Below are 6,060 nucleotides of genomic sequence, written 5' to 3' on the forward strand. Positions count from 1 at the left end.
GAGGATTAAACATAAGCATGTTCACAAATAACTGTAAGGCAGGATTAAGACAGGCGAGTGCTGAAAGAGACATATAAATAGGGTGATGGGGATTCCAAGGAAAACATCACAGCTGCCTGAGCACTCAGCAAGGGCTTCTTTAGGCATTTGCAATAGGTCTTGAAAGGCGGTCAGGGTTTTGCAATGTAAAGGGAGGGAGGGCACCCTTGCCAAAGGGAACAGAGGATCCTCTAAGGGCGTACGTATGTTCTGGAAAGCTTGAGGAGTCTACTTTCAGATAGAGCATAGATCTGGACTGGAGAAATGGGTGGGGCCAGTCATTGAGCACATTGTCAGGCAGGGTGATAAGTCTTTTATTATTTTGGCAGACATGGGAACCAGCTGGCGATTGTTCTGGGAGAGGAAGGGGCAGGGTCGGAAGTAGGGTGAGGCAAGTGAGGCACACAGGGTACAGAATTCCCGGGGGTGGGGGCCGTGCACTGTAGTCCCTGAGAGTGACTCCTCCTTACTGTAGTCCCAGCCAGGGCAGGGAGGTGGGGGAGCTGGTGAGCCACAGTTTTATGATTAGAGTTGTACATTTATTTAAAAAATTTTTGTTGTCTTTATTGATTTTAGAGAGAGAGGAAGGGAGAGGGAGAGAGAGATAGAAACATCGATGAGAGAGAACATCGATTGGCCGCCTCCTGCATGCCCCCCACTGGGGATCGGGCCCACAATCTGGGCATGTGCCCTGACCGGGAATCGAACTGGCGACCTTTTGGTACGTGGGTCAATGCTCAACCACTGAGCCACACCGGCTGGGTTAGAGCTGTATATTTAGCAGATGACTGAAAACTCGGTTTAGACCAGATTGGCCGAAGTGGGTGTGCTGGGATGAGATGTGTAAGCACTGTCATTATAAGAGTCCAGTCAGACAGAGAAGACAGGAACATGGCTGGTGGGGGACAGTATAAGAGCTTCTGATTTTAATGTGTTCATATAGATAGCGACCAGCAGTAGGGAGAGCTGACGATCACCTCTCCCACTTCGGGAGTGTTGACCACCGCCAGGAAGGGTTCCAAATGCTTTTCACATATTAATTTAATGATGACGGAAGGAACCGGAGCCCAGAGAGCTGAGTTCTAGTCCAGTTGTGCTCTAGTGAGTGGCGGGAGCCTCTTTGACCCGAACTTGTCTGCCTGTAAATTGGTGAGTTACTTCGAGCGGTTCCCGAGTCCCACTGGAGCCCTGGAATGCCACGGAACTCCCACGCACACTCCTGTCCACTCACCCGGGACGGGACCCGCACTGTGGGCATCGAGCTGGGGTTATTCCAGATCTCCCAGCTCGGGTGCCTTGGGCTGTAAATCCCTCTGTCTGGACGATGTCTTTCATTGGTTCTTCTGTAACTACTTCTAGCATTTCTAGGTTGCCGTTCCCCCCTGCAGAGCTCCCTTTCTGATCCTCTCTCCACTTTACCCAACTCCCTGGCCCGGCCCACACCTCCCTCCCCTTCCTATTGCTGTGACATCATGAACAAAACTCCCTGACCCTTGCAAAGCCCCTACAGCAGAGCTGTCCCATGAGAAAAACAGTGGATTTAATAAGCTTCCCCTTAAATGGCCCCAAATCCCTTCTAGTGATTAGGAGGGGAAGCAACTACACACAGGACAGAGTCTCCTGGTGCAGGAGGTGAGACAGGGGAAGAATAAAGAAAGTTCCCAAGAAGCTGGGCCTCAGGGACCAAATTAAAAAAGCAGCACCACTTACTCAAAATCAGATGAATGTCAGTGGGATGTTTGTCAAACAAACTTGTCATTATTTCTCACAATTTGAGGAAGTATCAGTCAGTAGTCACACTTGAGCATGCAACAGAGTTATTTATAGCTGCCAGTCTACAGATTTAACTAATGCAGGGCCAAGGTTGGATGTTATAAACAGCTTTATTTGTAATGATGGCTATAAATAGTCTGCTGGCTGGGTGTAGCAGAAAGCCAGGAGGAGTGCCCAGCAGGGAGGCGAAGCTCCTGTTTTTTCCTCTTCTTGGTGGACCCTCTCTGTGAGTCCTTGGCCAGAGTGTTTCATCCTCTTCCTCAGTGTCCCTTTTGGAAGGGGGAGTTGTGCTGACCGGGGTTCCCAGGAGACGGTGGAGGTTACTCAATTAATTAACACCTGCCCGGGCCCTCCCTCCCCCGGTCTGAGCCTATTCACGGACAATGAGCTAATTACAGTCCCTCGTGCGGTGGGTGGAGGGAGATATCCTGTTATTCTTGTGAACAGGCACAGCGCTAAGGTTTGTTTATAGCTTCAGATTTAATTTGACCAACAGCAATAGTGTCTCCTAAAAATGAGCAGGTGTCAGAGATTTTAAAATTTACTCGTTTCTTGAGTCAGCAGAACCTTGTGTAGGGAGTGAGGGGAGCAGAAGAGAGGAAGGGGAATATGTGTCCATAAATTTGACATATAAAATACATAGGAATGTCAGGGTCAAAACTGATCATTATACTGTTCAGCACTGGGGAAGTATTTTTACCATCTGGGGACAACTTTTACCCCTACCCACCAAAACACTGATGTATTTATCACACTGGTTCTGGTTCTATATATATTCATACCCCACTCCCAAAAACCTTACACTCAGTTTTCATACTGTTAGGCTAAATCTTATTTTGCTATATTTTTTTTTTTTTTTAAAGAAAACGTGTGGCTATGAAAAAAATTGATTGTATCTTAATTTGCAAAATTAGTTCTGGTTCATTTTATTGCTGTAATTTAATACTCGTAATGATTTTCTGACACATATGTTTTAGCAGCAAGATCTACTTCCTATTCATTTTTCATTTCAAGGCAGCTGAAGTATATTAGGCAGGATGGTACAAGTCAGAGAGCGGGCTCCCCGCAAGAAACTGACATCACGCTGCCTCCTTGGCTTTGTCCCAGACAGGCGCCGAGCCCCAGAAGTGTGCTTGTGAGCAGACACATCCAGGGATTTGGGACAGAAGAAGATAAGCAGGCAGTGCTTCTTGAGAAGGGGATTACATGTTTTCGTTATACTGTCATCAACGTCTTGGTTGTCTTCATCGTTATTATTGCAATTCTTTGTCTAAGGGCTCTGTGAGGTGCGTCCTATCTGAACCTCTCCAACCGCAGCGGCAGTATTGGAACCTGTGTAAGTAAGCCAACAATTTCACTCGAGAGGATGGGGATCATGGATGCCTTGGACCCAGTGCCACAGGACCCGAGGAGGTGCTTCTTGTCCTGATCTGGGTACCAGGGGAGCATCCTGGAAAGGGTGGTGTCCAGGTTCAATCCTACAGGAGGTTCCTTCAGTAGTGACTGTGTCTTTGTGTTTTGCATAGACACCTCTTGGCATGGTTGACACACATGTTTGAAGAGAGAGCAACTGAAAGGTTATTACTCTCTTTTGGAATTACTTGACTATCCCTATGGGAACACTTCTGCTATGCATTTGTAATGCGCAAATAACTTCGAAATGGTTAAAAATAAAAATATTAATGACAGAAGAGATCTCTGGGGTGTATGCACTACAGTGGGACGAGGAGCCCTTCTTACTGGCGCACTGGTGTTCCTCGTCGAAATGATGGACTCCTCACTGAGTTAGGGCGAGAGGCCGAGGCCAAGATGTAGGCACCAAATGGAACCATGTGCTCGTTGAGTGAACTGATCTCAGTGGCTTCACAGGAGTCTCCCCTTTGCCTCCCTGTTTATGTTGGGAAGGTCCTTTACCCGTTCATGGGGCCAAGACCTCGTCTGGCATGGGTTCCAATTCTGTGTTCATGAAGGAGGTGGCATTGAGCCAGCAGGAAGAAGACAAATACAAGGGGGTAGATGCTAAATCAAGTTTCTCCCTCATTCTCTTTCATTTCTCTCCAACAGTTTTTCTGGATATACTTATCTCTGATTACTTTCACCCTCTGAAAAAGAGAGATACGCAATGTTTATTTTAAAATAAAAAAAGACAAATGCTTTCCAGATTGCTTATTGAGTGAAGGGGGCTTTTTAGTGTTGGCATTACCAAGCATGTGGTTTCAGAGCAGTTTCTTGGAACTGGAAATGTGTTTGGCTACTCAGTAATAGGTCCCATCTCAGCACTGTTATGACCGTAGGTCCTAGACCTACATGTTCCCATTCCAAGAAAAAAGGAGAGCACAATACATTTTGCAATATAATATGTAAATCTGACGGGCAGCTTTTACCTAATATTTTTGTTCATTGCTGTTTCTAAGAATTTTTCCTGGGGCCGAGAACTGCTTGAGGAGGATGTGGGGTGGATGCATTAGCACGGGCTCTCCGGCCACTAACCCTTAAAGCTGTGAATGCTGAGAGCTTCCAGACACCACTAGCTTCTCTTACTCCACTTCTCTCCTTTCACAGATGAAGAGACGAGAGCCTGAGATGAAGTGATTGGCCCTCTTAGAAGCCGTGTGCCCTCTAAGCCAGGATGGAGCTAATGTCCCTTGTTTCCTAGAAAAGCTGACGACTATCTGTTGAAGATAGACAGACGGCCCAGTACAGAGGTTCAGCACCCAGTTAAGGATGAGGGTTCTAGAGTTACACAAGCCCAGGTGTGAGTCCTGGCGCTGTCAGGGTGTGTGAGGCCATGAATGCTGCTTCTCTTCCCTGGAGAGCTCCCAGCATAGGGACCCTCTCCAACACACAATGGAAACAACAACGAAAACCGAACCCAAAGCAAACAAACACAACAAAAGCCCCCCCTTTCCAACCCCCAGTAAACTAGGCTCCTTGTTCTTTTGGCCTGGCAGGATGTCACAGAGATGTTGCTGGCAAAGTTTCCTCCTTGTGCACATCCTTTGTGCACGCAGATGTTCCTGGGGGAGAACGTACATGCTTATTTCCCTTAAGGGAGAAACGCATGAACCCTGTTCCTCAGCAGGTGTTGGGCATGCAGACACAGATCGGATAGACAGGCGAGTGAGTAGGCGTGGGGACAGTGAGAGGAGGGCCCTGGGCTAGCCATCCCCATGAGCAAGAGGAGTCGGATATGTTTAGCTGGCCCAGCAGGAAGCCCAAAGGAGGAAGTCAGTGAGGGTCTGGGAGAGTCGAATCCATGCTGAGACCCAGCCTGTACCTGTGGTAGGTACAGCTGTGTTCTGGGCATTAGCAGCTTTGCTCAGCAATAGTAACTCAAGGTGAGAGTGATCTCTACCAACAGGACCCCGGCCCCTGAGATGGACACAGGTCAGCAGCTTTAAAGAACCGAAACACATTTGGGAGGGAGTTGAGTAGAGACGATCATGTCTCTGGTAAGTCAAGCACACGAGGGGTTAGAGCATTTGAATTTGGAGCCACTGATTAATCACACAACCTACGTGATTTCACTCACATGCTGGGAAATACTGTTTGCACATACAATTATCCAATTTATTCCCCTAATAACCTTGCGAAGTTTTTATGGTGTTTTTCAGATCAGCACTATGGAAGTCTGGAGAGATTTAAATCACACGCTCAAAGTCACAGATGCCAAAATGACTCCTAGAGGGAAAACAAATCGTGTTGATTTCAAAGTCAGTTCGGTCCATGTCCACTGACCTAGCTAAATTTTGCTTGAATACATTTTCCATTACATCTCCCTCCCGCACTTGGGTTTGCTGGCAGAGACACGGCCGTGACTTTCTGTGGCTGAGAGAGGCACAGTGTCTGGGGAAGTGAGCAGATTCTGCAGCCAAGGGGCAAGCATCTGTATCCTGCCTGCACTGCTCACTGGCCTTAAGGCCCCGGGGGAGGGAACTGATTTCTCTGTACCCCAGGTTCCTCATCTGCAAAGTGAGATGTATTAGTCAGGGTTCTTCAGAGACATAGAATCAACAGTGTGTGTGTGTGTGTGTGGGGATTTATTTTATTTTATTTATTTATTTTACATATATATACATATATATTCTATTAATCATCAGATAGCATGGGAGGGAGGGAGAGAGAGATAGAGAGAAACATTGATGTGAGGGAGACAGATCAACTGGCTGCCTCCCGCATGACCCGGCTGAACCACAACCAAGGTACGTGCCCTTGACCAGAATCGAACCCGAGACTCATTGGTCCATG

General features: G+C 47.4%; 1 long non-coding RNA gene across 1 annotated transcript; it reads left to right on the forward strand.

Moving 5' to 3' along the window:
* The first annotated feature begins 1,976 nt into the window (after window positions 1–1,976).
* On the forward strand, window positions 1,977–5,818 carry LOC118626671. The gene is made up of 3 exons (XR_004958931.1): window positions 1,977–2,038; window positions 3,088–3,148; window positions 4,375–5,818. It is a non-coding gene; the product is annotated as an uncharacterized LOC118626671 (long non-coding RNA).
* The last annotated feature ends 242 nt before the right edge of the window (window positions 5,819–6,060 follow it).

The sequence above is a fragment of the Molossus molossus genome, unplaced genomic scaffold (genome assembly GCF_014108415.1).
Source record: "Molossus molossus isolate mMolMol1 unplaced genomic scaffold, mMolMol1.p scaffold_m16_p_12, whole genome shotgun sequence".
Lineage (NCBI taxonomy): Eukaryota > Metazoa > Chordata > Mammalia > Chiroptera > Molossidae > Molossus > Molossus molossus.